Here is a 15877-nt window from a genome sequence, read left to right on the forward strand (position 1 = left end):
CCCCTGCCACATGCCCTGCGAGGGGGAACAGGGAACTTTTCCCATTTCACTGCCACCATGTAAGACGTGCCTGCTTCCCCTTCTGCCATGATTGTAAGTTTCCTGAGGCCTCCCCAGCCATGCAGAACTGTGAGTCAATTAAACCTCTTTTTTTATTACCCAGTCTCGGGTATGTCTTTATAGCAGTGTGAAAATGGACTAATACACCTGGTTTACTTTTTTAGTGTAATACAGATTCCCAGTTTCCAAACCCCAGGTTTCCCAATACTTTAGACATGTAGGATTATGGATTATATTTTAATATGTTTGTTTGGGTTTCATGATTGACATGAACAACATTTCAGGCTTTAAGAGGGGAATGTTCTAATTTGGACTCATCAAGGCAACTAATCCCAGGATTATAAATTAGAAGTATCTGGTTTTTTTTTTTTTTAATCACTTCCTCATTTAAATACTTCTGTTTAATTTTTAGACTAGGTGATAGCTAAGAACTGCACCAATGCTACATCACTGTAGTGCCAAGTATTTAAAATAGCAATCCCTTAACATCACATGAAAAAAAAATTAGATTTAATTGTCACAACTTTGTCATGGGTACATGTTTAATTAGAATAGCTTTAAGAACCATTCTGTGAAAATATAGACCCCTAAGTTTACTCATATCCATATTTTCATCTAAGTTTTATTAATATGAAAATACACCATGCAAGGATGTTTGTTTAGTGAGCCCCTTGTTACATTTAACTGGGAATCCATTATATTAGCAAATTCACAGCTGTGAGGCTGTGTAGGTGCAAGGAAGCTGAAAATTAGAAACTTGAGTGGATTTCAATACCTAATTCCACAGCAAACGTAGGAAAATTAGAGCTAAAAAAGAAATTCTTCTCAGTTGAAGGTAATTTAGATTTCATTCTTTCTCATTTTAACAGTCCCTGTTTTAAAAGATGCCCAATTGTACATCTGTGAAACAAACAAAAACAAAAAAAAAAAAAAACAAACTGAACTTTTTGAAACAAACTCATGTTCAACATCCTTGACAATAAATATCTTTTATATATTTTCTATTCTGTTCTTCCATTCATTATCATGGAAAAGGGCCTCTTTACATCTCAGTTGAACTATTATACTAGTCTAACAATGAAATACCCTGATGACATTCTCACTTCCTAAACTCTCCAAATTTAATTTCCATCCCTCCACCAGGGAGATCTTTCTAAACTTTTCATATGACTGCTACTTGTGTAAAATCTTCCAACAATACTTAACAACAGAGTCCAAATTTATAACATTCATGTGTGATTTGGTCTCTTGCCTAGTTCATGAATTTCACCTCAAACTCAAATTTCAGATACTCTGTATTATCCAACTCTCCAACTCCTTGACACTTCCATGACTTTGCAAGTGATGCTTTATCCTGCTGGATTGTGGTTTGCCATCATTTCCTGGGTAATTCAGCTAAGTAATGACCTGCCCTCTGAAATTGATTTTTTTAACTCCCCAGGCTGTGCTAGATGTGCCTTCTCTGGGGTTTTTGAAAACCCTATACATTCTACTATCATAGCTGCATAGCATACAAGAAGAAAAAACAAGACACAGGTCCTTTCCCTACTAGTCTTAAAAACCGCAGAATATGTGATTCCTACCTGTAATTATCATCAGAATGTGAGCCTCTCAAAAGCAGAGAATACAATTAATGTTGTATTCTCTAATTTTAATCTAGGTAATCACTTGTTAAATGTGTTCACGAATGTGTCCATTTAACTCTGTTTGCCCAACCACTAGTAATTCTTAAACAATTGAGATGATTTTCTAAAGGGTCATACTTGTTAATCAAATAATTTGATCTGTGACTGTCATCTATAATTAGTTTTGATAAATTGAGTACCATAAATACAAATTTAGGAAAAAAGTAAAAGAAAAAAATCCCTCAGGGCAATATTGAAATCACAATGAAAGAAAGACATTTTAATGCCTCCCGTTCCCCAAAATAAAAATGTATAATTGGCGCTATGTTGTTTAATTATTTGTTTTGTGTTTTTCAGTTTTGAAAATTAAAGTATAATTAAAGGCCATCATTTTTATCTTTATTGGGGCCATTTGTGACAGTAAAGAAATCAGTGTTTTGATGATTGCATCAAGGTTCAATTATTAGAATGTTTGATTGCACTGAGCTACCAAAACCAGCCTGAACACTGGTGGAGTCATTTGTACACATCTTGTGCGAGATGAGCCAGCATTTTGTTAGTTAATTTCAGCCCTGTTTCAAATGCATCTCAGTGAAACATACAGGTAACCTTTGTGTTGAAGGGTTGAAAGCCAGGAAATTCCATGAGCCTACACCTCAGTAAACACAGGATGCCAAACATGGGCTGTCAGGGATCTCTTCTCTGTTGTAGTTGAATGCCATGTTGGCAATCCTTTCACTCACTTTCTTTAAAAAAATATGTCTCAAATTTAAAAACCTTACACACTTTATGTTCTCTAGATTCTGGCTGGCTATGAATTTAAAATGAATGCTGATGGATATTTTCTAATTATTTTTCTAAGTCTTTCTGTACTTTAGTCCTACATTTACTGTCAAATTTCTTAATCTATATCCTGTCTTTTCCTTGCCTTTCCCATATTGCCTTTCCCTCTGAAACGCCCCTTCTCTTGAAGGCTCCCAACTATGACTATTGCATTTGCTGAAAGCAATTTAGTAATATATATTAAGATATTAAATATGTCCATTTGCTTTTTTAATATGCAATTATCAGGAATATATTCTATTGTAATAAAATTGATACAGAGAAGCTTTCAGTAAGAAAGGTATTTTTACGACAACTTAAATTATAATACGTATTATTTATAATTTGGAAACAACAAAAGGGTAATAAGTGAATTAAATCACTGTCAATATTCAAGATAGAAAATTATACATTTATTGTAATCTTATCAATGAAAAGTTTTTTTAATAAAATTGCCAAACACTAAACTGGAAAAAAAAAAAAGACCAGATGTAGGAATATCTAGATCAACAAAGAATAGAATATAGAAATATGCAAATATAAAAAAATAAACAGAGCAAATAAAAAGCTCATAAAATAAAGTGTTGAAAATGTAACAGTGGTTATGAATTTTTTGAAAATCTGTAAGTTTGCCTTCCATCTCAAATTTTTCCAAAATTTGCCATATTGAGCATTTGTAATTCTTGTAATGATTGAAAGGAAAAAAAAGAATATGTGATTATGAAACTAAGAACGTAGAGACATGGGACTTTACTGTAGGGTAAGAACACCCAAATTAATGCCACACTTTTTCAGGCTCTAGAACCTAGAATGATTTGAGGATTTTAACTATCTATATGTCTATGTAATAGATATACAGATCTCCAGCCATCCTCTTCGTACCTGTCTTTCTGTACCATTTGTCCATTAATTTAACCATCAATTATGCCATTTCTTAAAACACTCATTATTTTCTCGGGCTGGTGAATTAACTTGTTTGTTAGTTGTTTTACAGCATATTTAGGATGTGCCATATCCTAGTGGAAAGTGCCTGAACTCTGGAATCATTGAACTCTTCCATTTATTAATATGTCTATATGTAACTTGTTTTATCTCTCAGAGCTGAAAATTTGTCAGCCAAAGATGAGAAGGGATAATGTATTCTACCTCATAATATTATAGAGAACACAGGTTAAAAAACAAAACAAAACAACCAGTGCACGCAGGTGAAAGTTCCTGTATGGAAATATTGCATTAATGAATGAAAGTAACACCCTCTTTCTCATTGAGCCCAATGTATATTTAGGGTCCAGGGTCCAGTGTGTATTTTGGTAGGCAAGTAGAGATCAGGCAGCTTCATCATATTTCATATGCTGATCGTTAGGAATATTTGACATTATTCTTGTTCCTTTATTTTCATTTTATGTTCCCTCCTTAAGAGTAACCTGATGTCGTGGAGATACAAATGAGATTATTTGAAGGTTTTTTTCCTCCTGAGTTTAGGATGTTATTCCAGTCCTATCATATATCTTTCAGAATCATCCAAAACAAGAAATTAATAATAGCAAAAATTGAAGGGTTGGATTTGTAAGTACTTTGTTAGAGTCAGAGAACTTGAAATAATGTTATACTCACTTTTTATTTTCATCCTCAAAGAAATTGTGTAGGGAGAGCAATAAAGATTTAAATGCCCATTATGAGGTGGGAAAACAATTGATCTATTGAGTACTCACCAGCCAACTATGGTGGAAGTAATAGTAGCTCTATTAATAGTAGTAGTAATAATAATAATAGCAATGATAATAGTAGTAATAGTAGGGATGGTAAGTAAAATTGAGTGCTTACTATTTGCTAAGTCCTGTTGCAATAATTTATTATGTATTAATTTATTTAATACAGGCAACTTTATAAATTGTGTGCTATCATGATTTCCACTTTGCCAATGACTAAAGCACAGAAAGCTTGACTGATATACTCAAGCCTTACTAGTTCATAAGTACTGGGTCTGAGATTTAAAACCAAGCATTTTGATCCTACATCCTCCGCTATGTTGCCTCTCTCCAGAAATGACAGGGTTAGAATAAAACTTCAATCTAAAGCACAATGGATGTTAAAGTGGAATCCAACTGCAAGAAAGACAGTTTAATGGATATGAGTATGAGTTGTGGAGGCAAACTTCATAGTTTTGAAATCAAGGGATTTCACATTTATTAAGATATCATTGACAAATAAGAATTGTATATATTTATGTTATAAAATGTGATGTAATATCTATATACATTTGTAAAATGGTTAAATCAAGTTAACATCTCCATTAGCTTATATACTTATGATTTTTTGTGGTAAGAACATTTAAGATCTACTGTCTTAGCAATATTCAAATATAGAATAAATTATTAACTATAGTCACCATACTGTACACTAGATCTCCAGAATTTATTCATCCTGTCTAAAATTTTGTACCCTTGATTAACATTTTCCCATCCCCACCTCCACACCCCCCGGAGCCCCTGGACATCTCCATTCTACACTCTGATTCTATGAGTTTGACATTTTTATATTTGCATTACTCTGTGACTATATACAAATGGGTCTATTTATTGGAACTTTAGTTTCCTCATCTGTAAAATGGAGATTAATATCACAAACTACTCTATAGGAATGATGGGAGGTTCAGGTGACATAATGCACATTAAGGACTGACATAAATTAAATAATCTATGTATTTCAGCAGCTATTATCGTAATTAGTGTACATAATTAACCCAAGACCAAGGCCAATATGGCTTTTGTATTTTCTGTTTGTTTTTGCCCATTCTTACTGAAAGCACATAGTCAATGCTAAGTACAAAATAGATGGGTGCTATAATTCCTTCAACTGGAGAAGAGACTACTCTAGCAATGGCTGCAGAATTTATTGAGATTGTGGAAGAATGCTCAATTTAGGCCATATGCAGAAATTGGAAGACAAGCAACCAATAGCCTCTGGAGGGCTGCAGTCATGTAAGTTTTGAACTATGCAACAGACAAGTCTATCAGATTTGGGATACCATGGTATTGTCTTATAGGGTCTTGCATTTCTCCTATCATGTCAATCATTTCACTTTATTGTAATTGTTTGCTCTTGATCTTCCTCACTAGACACTACATGAGGTTACTGATTAGCATTTTGCCTAAGACCAAACCTACCCTTCACAGGAATTCCAAAATAAATTTTATAAAACATGTAAATGGATTAGTGCACCCTAAGATGAAAAGTATAGTTACAGCCACCAAAAGCTTGGGAAGCACAGGACAAGGCTGCCTAACATAGCACCTGGGATACTCATCACATACTTCCCAGAGAAAGTGACTCTAGGTTGAGTTTGAAAGAAAGACGGAAATTAGTCAGGTAAAAGGAAAGGAGAGATATTTGCATCATATTGCAGGCAAAGAAGAAACATGTGACGTCGTGGAAGGTGGAAGATGTAGAGTCTGGTGTCAATCTGCATGTCAGTGTGGCTGGAGTGTGCAGTCTACAGTGGAAACTCAACAAGAGGCACATGTGCAGCCGAGGAGAAGAATAAGCACAACTAAGCTGTGAAGACACAGATGAGATTCTGGAAAAAATACCTCTCTTGATTAAAGGAAGAAGGCCATTCCTCAGTCCCGGAAACTTGCTAAAACAAGCCCCACCCCGGCATATGTGGGTGGAGCAGGCAAGAAAATGGCCGGGGAGCTGCATTTTTGTTTTAAAAGTTTATCAAGTGATTCTGATTGAAACTGTTCAAAGATCACAGTTTGACAGGCACTGCCTGGTGAGATTTTTAAAAAGCAATTATTAACATTAACTGGTTAGTCTCTCTTTGGATATTTTGGAAATACAATCCCAACCCTTGCACACATTCACAATTAATCTTTCTATTAACTTATATAATTTGTTGTGTTTTTAATGTATTCTAGGGACTATACACTAAGATTCCTTTTATAATTCTCTTTCCACTTGCATAATTCCTTTAACATAAGTGATTCTTTTTCTTACCAAGTTACCATAAGGAAAACCTTGACTCTTTTTTAAATTTCCCACTCTCACAGCCCTTTGACTTATCTCAGCTTTCAAGTTTCAATCGAACTGGGCCCAAATGCTATCTCTGCAAATAGCCTGACCTTGCCAATCACTCGTCCTCCTTTTGGATAACATGTGGCACTTTCTCACATCTCCTTACATTTTGCCTTTGACAGGCTCACCAGGGGTTTCCCTTGGACTTTTTTCCACAACCCAGAAAGTCCCCCATCTTGCACTTCTTGCATTTCCCAAAATGAAAAGCACTCTTTGCTACCTGACTATATTAAGAATAAGATGGTCTCCACTTGAAGAGACACATTGATGGCATGACATTAAAGTGAATACAGATGGTGGAGGCAAAGCTTCAAAGATACAGTCCAATTGGCATATCTCCTTGACAATGTAGGTTACTGAATCAAAACAAGGTTAGAAACCCATTTCTGTTCTGGCAGCTGTAACATTCCTTAATAGACATATTAAGATGTGTTTCTTATTTAAGCATTGAATTTTCATTGGGGGCACATATGGAGAAAACGTGTTTATTTATGCTTTATTTTTCCTAAGGCAAATTATATTTATGTAGGACTTAGAATAAGAAGAAAAGTAGAAGAGAGAGGGAATTAATATTGAATAATACTTATCTCTGTAAAATTTAATATTGTGACTAGCTGGAATATAAGTTCCTTGAAACAAGGACATTATCTGTTCTGTTCATTGCACTATTCCAAATTCCTGGATTAATGCGTAAGAGTGTCCTGTAACAAATATATGTTGAATAAATAAATGAATTTAAAAAATTGCAAGTCACATATGTAGATTACCTATTAGAGTGCTTGCTTTATGTCAGATCCCCAAATGTCAGCCATTGTTCTTACCATAACTGAGACTAATAATAATATATAAATATCTGTCTATATGATGAATACAATATATCTATATGTAGATATATCAATAATAATATAGATATTTATACAGGCATATTACAGTATATGTATAACCTACATATCTGAAATATAATAATCACTGCTTCTTTGTTTGAAAAATAAATAAAAAGCAGTTCATAGTAACTTGAATACATTGTAATAAGTAAAAAAAGGATGTATGGGAGAATGATCAAGTACATGATATTAAAATAATAAAAGAAAATTTATATCAAGGTAAAACTATATAAGCTTTACTTTGCAGCAATGAAAACAAATTTACTGTGTATGCGTATCTTAAACATGTGGAAAGCACAGGAGAGGTATGCATAATAAAGATCACACTAGCAGTTATAAGGAGGAAGGAGGAGTAGGGCATAGTAGAGAAAACGGGACAGAGACGGAAGGGCACACTGAAGTCTGTGAGTCTGTGATAGACCAAGTGAAAGAGCTTATGAAAACTGAACCAAAGCACAGGGAGAAAACATTTACTTTGCATTTGAGTTTCTAGATAATATTTCATGTTATTTTTACAACTAATAATAAAAATATTTTCAGTCTTGCTATTTGCATAATCACTGGTAGAATAGAAACAAAGAGTGGCAAATCTTTTTAAATGGAAGCTCTTTACACACAGTTTATGCTGTTATGTGGCTGGTTACCACTTACAGGCAGATACCCAGCTGAATTGAGTCAGTCATGACTTGTTTTGTTTTGTTTTGTTTTTTGTTTTTGAGATGGAGTCTCACTCTGTCACCCAGGCTGGAGTGCAATGGCACAATCTGGTCTCACTGCAACCTCCGCCTCCTGGGTTCAAGTGATTCTCTTGCCTCAGCCTCCTGAGTAGGTAGGATTAGAGGCGCCTGCCACCATGCCCAGCTCATTTTTGTGTTTTTAGTCAAGACAGGGGTTTCACAATCTTGGCCAGGCTGGTCTTGAACTCCTGACCTCGTGACCCACCCGCCTCGGCCTTCCAAAGTGCTGGGATTACAGGCATGAGCAGTCATAACTTTTGTGCCAAAAAATTCATGCAAGTTTCTGAAGGTAGGTAGGCCCTCACATTGTAAATAAGATTTAACAATTTCATCAGAATTATACACAGAAACAAATTATGCTATTTCATCTCTAGTAATAGGTTGCTCAAAATTCAGCTTTATAAAGCAAAGGAAGGATCTTAGCATTCAATTTTACAGGAGCACACCTTGCCCAAAACTTCCTTCCAGTAATGGCATCAGCTCTACAATATCCAATAAATAAAAACATGTAAAGTCTCCTTGAATATATTCAGGGGCAGAGAACTGACTATTATATCGTTGACTATCTCTCCATATAATAATGACTCTGACATACTGAGTTGACATATGTCTCCTTGGAAATTCATCTCATTGTTTCTATTCTCTCTTTAAAAAGGCCTGCTTTCCCCTTGGTCTCTTTTTCAAGAGTAAACACGCCCCATTCTTTCCACAATATTTAAATGGCAGTGATTTCTGCAGCCTTGTCAAACATGCGTGCCCTTCTCTATTTGTACTCCACGTTGCCAATATGGCAGTCAGTGAATGAAATGTCACCACTTGGAATGTTTCACTCTTGCACCTCTATAATCTCTGTTGCATAAAAATCAAGATATTCTTCTGAAAACGTAAATCCTGTCATGGTACCGTCCCACTAAAATTTCCCTTAGTCACATCACATTTTCTAGAAGGACCTAAATCTCTCAGTGGCTATGCCTTGTCTTTTTCTTCAGCCAATTTTGCAGCACTGGTCCCTTTGTTTGATACATTGGGATCACATTGATCGTTTCTATGCCTGGAATGCATCCAGCTGTTTTTCAATCCAACACCTTTGCACCCACCCTTGTTCTTTCTACCTCTAATTTTCTTCACTTCGCTTTCATGTTGTCAACTCTTAAGCCTGATCTCGACAACAATTTCCTGGGCACCACTGTTTGAGTTGTTATCCTGTTTTACAGTGCCTCCCGTTAATCCTTAGTACTTCAGATTACAATTAAAATACAATTAAAAGTATTCTTAGTACTTAATAATTTTTAAATGTAGTTCTCACCTACTGGACTGATACACTTTATAAACATTAGAATTATGTGTATTATTTCCCACACAGCACCCTCAGCAAGAAACATAATCCCAAATGCATAGCAGGAGTCAGAAAATATTGATTAAATTAAATATATAAGTTAAAATTATTTTCCCCATATAACACCCAAATCATTACTTGTGAGACAGAATAGCATAATGCTTAAGACTTCAGGCTAGGGATGAAATTTTATCCTCCACCCAAACAGGTGTGTCATTTCAAGAAAAGGTATTTAAACATTAAATCTTCATTCTCTTCTTATACAGAATGGGGTTAATAATCCTTTCTCTTGCCTAACCATAGTGTGACAATTAGAAGAATTACACGTAAATCACTGAGCACAATTCCTGCTTGAAATAAACTATGATTCGCTTTGATTATTCGTCTTGCAGAAGCCCTACAGGTATTGGAAAATATTAAGTACTTGCTAAATGGTTGTTGGAATGAATGGATCCCAGTCACAATGTACTGAAGCGCAGGGAAAACCCTCTGAATCAAGGGCCAGACTATTTGTATTCAGTTCTGCTCCCTCCAAGGAGTGTCTCTGTGCTACCATGTAATAGCACTAATGATTGAATAAGCCTCAGTTTCTTCAAATATAACAAAACAAAATTAGAATAGAATCTTTCTTTCCTCTCTTTCAGTGTTGAAATATTATGGGTCAAATATGCTTTGTAGACAAGACCTCAAAATCTGTAATATTATTTGAGGCACGTTTAGAGTACCTGCTAGTCTCACAGTTGCCCTAAGGCTCTGTTTATGCAGGCAAATTGAAGAGGAGACATGAGGCTATTATAGAGTAGAATCTGGGAAAAGGGGACTCATTTGACCTAAACTGTCTCCATTGATACCTTTCCCAGGGTGATTGCTCAACTCTGAATTTGACAGTGTAGACAGAGCCTGAGGAAGGTTTGAGGGCAAATACAGATTGAGATGGTGAAACTTGCAAAATATATGCTCACTGCAAACTGTTTGATGATAAGGGACTGTATGCTGGCTGAGAGCGTCATGTTTTGATGTAATGTAGTGTAATTTCCTTGACTCTACTTAGCTGGCCATATCTGCCAATAGTTTTGATTACACAATCAAAATGAAAGTTTGCAAGAAAAGCACCAGATTGATGTGTGGAATACATGAAAATGTAAAGTACCTTTGAGTTCCAAATTTTTTCTATGGCATGTTGCATAAAAAAGAAAAATAGTTTTACGAATTAACAAACCATAGCTACGGAATGGGACTTAAAGGACCTAGTTTTGAAATAAGGTCTTACACAGACTGGCCTTTGCACTCATTACCAATATATTCTGATAGTATCCACCTATCTCAAAACTCTCAAGCTTTCTTTGTCTTCTTACACTTCTTCAATTATGTTGTCTTCCTTACAATTTGCAGGTTTGACATTGCTTTCTCTCTCTGCTTAGACTACGTTCCTATCATTCACTCAAGTTTTTGTTTTTCTTTTGTTTTGACCTACCCAATTTCTATTTAAATTTTAGGTTTTTAGGTGTATTTAAATTTTAGTTCAACTGTCGTTGTTCAAAATTAGCTTTTCATAATCTTTAGGCCTCCTCTGGCAACCCCCTTCATATCTCATTTCAACTTGTAATTATTTTTTTAAAACCTACCATAGCTATAATTCATAAGTAGATATTTACTCATAAATGCATCTTTACTCTTTCTCTCCTTCAATTAGACAAAAGATACTGTGAGCACAAGAATTATTTCTACTTTGTTTAGAGCTATATTCCCAGCAAAACACAGATGAGGCATTGATATCTCTGGTTCCTAATGTACTGGGGGATATGTTATGTGCAAGGCCCAGAGTGGGTCATCAATAAAACAACATTTTTTGAAGGCATGACGTGGGGAAGTCATTCTCCTGAATCTAAATTTTTGTTTCCTAGTATCTGAAAAGGAAGTTGAATGGAAAGATTCCTCACATTCTGTTATTATAGAGGCTGAAGGGGTGTTGTCTTCTGATTTGTGAAGAACTATTTTGGGTCTTTAACAGATTGCCTTCTATTCTTATTGTCTATTTACATCCTGCTCAGGTCTCTAATCCACTCACAAAAAAATCATTTAATCTAATCATTTTTCTAAATTTCAAAAACACGGAACAATATATTAGAAGATGTTCTATTCTGAAAATTAGGAAATACATTTTCTAAACTCGGTTCTGCCCCAAATGACTATTCAACTCAGATAAATTACTCGGCATCTTTGGTGCTTAGATGAAATGCATTCCATCACATGTAAAATAGAGGTGATAACAAAGGCACTGTTTCTTGCTCTAAAGTTCCCAAGTCTCACATTGTTTTGTAACTGGAGCAATCAGGCAAGAGAGAAAACACGAGCTTGCTTATGGTGACCGGGCCTTTGGAAGTGTCAGAGGTAATAGGACCTATTGCTAGTTAGAGGTTGCTCCTGGCAGTGCCATGCCTCTGGGGAACAGGGTGGAGGTTGAATATTATCATGGGCAATACTTGAATTTGGTATATTGCAGGGTGAGTGGGAGCGGGGTGCTGTCTAACATTTGTGCATCTGTTTTCTTCTTGAGATTAAAATGTTCCACTGGTCTATCACCTTCATGTTTATTTAATCATGGTATAACTTAAATATCTTAGAAAAGGCAGGTAAATCACATCCTAAACTAATGTGACAGCAAAGACAAATTACACATATCTGAATATTAAAGCTTTTTCTGATGAGGCAAGTTGTATGCAAAAATGTAAATTTGTTTATTCTTTAAAGACATAAATGTGGCAGCTTAATGCAAATTAAGTGAAAGAAAGTCCCATATGTAAAATCACAAGATTTTATAATTCTACCTACATTTTCCTCAAGAGAAGGGATGCTTTAAACAAAAACCCTTTAGTTAATTTAAGTGTAATGAGAAATGAAGAAAGATACCAATGTTCACTGCAAATTCCATTCTAATATTTACATTATAGAATAATTTGCTGCTGTAACAAATTTAAAAAAAAATCGGAATGAGTGGGTGGCCCTACTACTTTTTACACTGTTGGTTTTCCTGAAATTCAAGAACCAAACATTGGAGAAAGAGATTGCCCTGGAAGGCACCCAGAATTTAAATTTACTTATAGAAGCATTGTTTCATTAAAAAAAAAAAAAAATTATCTTACCTCACAGAGCTGTCTTGAAACTCTCCTGATGGAAGCAAAGAAAAAAAATGAATTGAGGCTTACTTATAAAGAGAGGAAATACTTACAGGTTTGAAAATGGCTTGTGTCTTACTCCATTTCAGTGTCCAACAAGCTCAGTTAGGATGTAAATGCAAGTCCTGGTGAGTAAATTAGAACAACAGTACACCAGTGAGAAATGAGAGAGATGGTCATTGCACACAGACCTGAGAATTGCAAAAAAGATGGCGATTGTTGTGCTAATGTTTGCCAGAGGTGTCCCACAAGCCTGAGTAAAGTGAATTTCACCTCTTGAAGTCTATTCTTTAATTGACACAAAATGCAAGTCCCTGGAATGAGATTTGGCTGCTACCTGAAGGGTCGTGGGTCCTTTATCTTAATGTTTTATTGATGGAATTCTGCCATGCCCATCACTGGGACAGCATCAGGAGACTCATTAGTGCAAACAGCTCTCACTTCCAAAGTTCCTTTACCAATCTTTTTTGCTGGTTTAAAAAACGCTAAAGAGAAAGGGAACAATTTGAGCATGGCTAAAGGACTGTTTACTACAGCGAGTCATAAACTGCTTTTGGCATTCCCCTTTTGTAATTCGTATTTTATTTCATTTTCTACTTTTACCTGTGGTTCCCCAAGAAGGAATTCTTGTACAAATTGAATCTCCTAGACTTAACAGGCTTCTTTCTAATTTTTTTTTTCTTTTTGGCCGCTTAAGCTGTGGCTAGTGTACACTGTGACTCAAATATTCCACAGACTTATAACATTCTGAATAATCTACTTTGTCATGTAGGAGTAGTATTCAAAAATGTAGACCAGGAGGGTTTTATTAATGACATAAGTTTTATATCCCACATATTCTGTAGGTATGTGTCCCTAATTTTTTTGGGGGGGGCACTTTTCACCCAATAAACATAGATAATTTTTGAGGATACTTTATTCAAGTGTCCTTTGACCAATATAATTTTGTAGGATTCCATCAGGACAGTTCAAAATTGAAAAATAAAATCCTCTTATAAGCCATTTCCAGAATTTTACTTCTAAGAAAGTTTTCATACCACAACATTGTACATAAATACCAATATATTTTAAAAAGGACCAGCCGCGGTGACTCACGCCTATAATCCCAGCACTTTGGGAGGCCGAGGCAGGTGGGTCAGAAGGTCAGGAATTCGAGACCAGTCTGGCCAACATGGTGAAACCCCCATCTCTACTAAAAATACAAAAATTAGCCAGGCCGGTGGTGGGCACCTGTAACCCCAGCTACTTGGGAGGCTGAGGTGAGAGAATCACTTGAACCCTGGAGGCAGAGGTTGCACTGAGCTGAGATCGCACCACTGCACTCCAACCTGGCGACAGAGTAAGGCTCCATCTCAAAAAAAAAAAAGACAACACACACAATGTACAAAGACATTAAGAACCATAAAATTATACATATATATACACACACTATATATATACACATACACATATATATGTGTATATATCTTTGGATTAGTGTTCAAGAAATGTTTATCACCGGGTGTGGCGGCTCATGCCTGTAATCCCAGCACCTTGGGAGGCTGAGGAGGGTGGATTACAAGGTCAGGAGATCCAGACCATCCTGGCTAACATGGTGAAACCCCGCCTCTACTAAAAAATATAAAACATTAGCTGGGTGTGGTGGTGGGCGCCTGTAGTCCCAGCTTCTTGGCAGGAGAATGGTGTGAAACTGGGAACCAGAGCTTGCAGTGAGCCAAGATTGCGCCACGGCACTCCAGCCTGGGTGACAGAGCGAGACTCCATCTCAAAAAAACCAAAAAAAAAAAAAAAAAACCCCCAAAAAAGCAACAAAAAAACCCCCAAGAAATGTTTATCAATATATTACCTCTATGTTGGCTAGGTAGCCATTGACAGCCAGGGTAGTATTTTCTCAATTAAATATGAACTGTTACCTACTCACTATTTTTCAGTGTTCGGGCGTTTATGAGCAAAAGGAAATGGAAAATTCATTCAAAGTATTTAGGGCCTATTGGACCACTCTGCATGTAACTCTGCTGAGGGTATTTGTGTTTCCAAGATTCATTTTCTCTCCACACTGAACACTGCACATGCTTGCTATAGGGCTTTATTCTTTTCATATTGCATAGAACATACTGATTAAGGGTAATAATTCTCATGATGTTGATTTCGTTTATTTAAAACTAGTCAAAACTTTGGCCGATGTACGTACTCTCTATGTCTTTCACTGTCTTGGTCTATGTTTATAAAATGAAAATAATAATATTGTCTATTTCATAGTGTAGTGGTAAGCGCTGATAGAAATAGTCATATTTTTATATCAGTGATTGACACATAGTAAGCATTACATATAGTATTGGTTGTTACCATGATTATTGTTACTGTCAATATTATTTATTATCATTGCTTACACATCCTTTCTTCAGACATTGTTTAGGCTTAATCTTTATTTCATGATCTGTCAAAACTTGTTAGTTTTTTTTTGTCTTCATTAATCTCTTTTAATCTAGAATATATTATTTCAATTATGGTATGTAACTCAAATGTTTACTAAGCTCCATTTCCTATGTGTCCTGGTTTTAGGTAAAATCACTCTAACAGTTTGTCCCAGGACTGCTGGAATGATAATAATGTCTTTGTGCTAATGATGGATAAAAACTCAGGGAACATATCTTACGTTGTGATTAAAAATTTTTTTAAAACAAATTATCTACTACAATATGTCCTATTCATATGAGCCTCATTATTCTATTGTGGGTTTTGTATCTTCAAAATTGCTTGACAAATAAAAAAATAACCATATGTGATTACTAATAAAATTATTTATTTTATTTTATTTATTTTATTTTTTTGAGATGGAGTTTCTCTCTTGTTGCCCAGGCTGGAGTTCAATGGTGCGATCTCGGCTCACTGCAACCTCCGCCTTCCCAGTTCAAGTGATTCTCCTGCCTCAGCCTCCCGAGTAGCTGGGACTTACAGGCATGCACGCACCAACATGCCCAGCTAATTTTTGTATTTTTAGTGGAGATGGGGTTTCACCATATTGGCCTGGCTGGTCTCGAACTCCTGACCTCGTGATCCACTCGCCTCAATCTTCCAAAGTGCTGGGATTACAAGCATGAGCCACCACGCCCAGGCCTGAATTTTTTTTTTTTTTTTAATAGTGTGTTCAAAGGGGAAC

The 15877-nt window shown here is 35.7% G+C and overlaps 1 long non-coding RNA gene across 1 annotated transcript in view; it reads right to left on the reverse strand.

Annotated features, from left to right (window-relative positions):
• The window catches only part of LOC126944160 (uncharacterized), a 66341-nt gene that overhangs the window by 26848 nt on the left and 23616 nt on the right, over positions 1-15877 (reverse strand). The window contains exon 2 of the long non-coding RNA XR_007721964.1: positions 12771-12842. This is a non-coding gene — a long non-coding RNA (uncharacterized LOC126944160). The remainder of the gene's footprint in view (positions 1-12770; positions 12843-15877) is intronic.

The sequence above is a fragment of the Macaca thibetana genome, chromosome 20, assembly GCF_024542745.1.
Source record: "Macaca thibetana thibetana isolate TM-01 chromosome 20, ASM2454274v1, whole genome shotgun sequence".
Lineage (NCBI taxonomy): Eukaryota > Metazoa > Chordata > Mammalia > Primates > Cercopithecidae > Macaca > Macaca thibetana.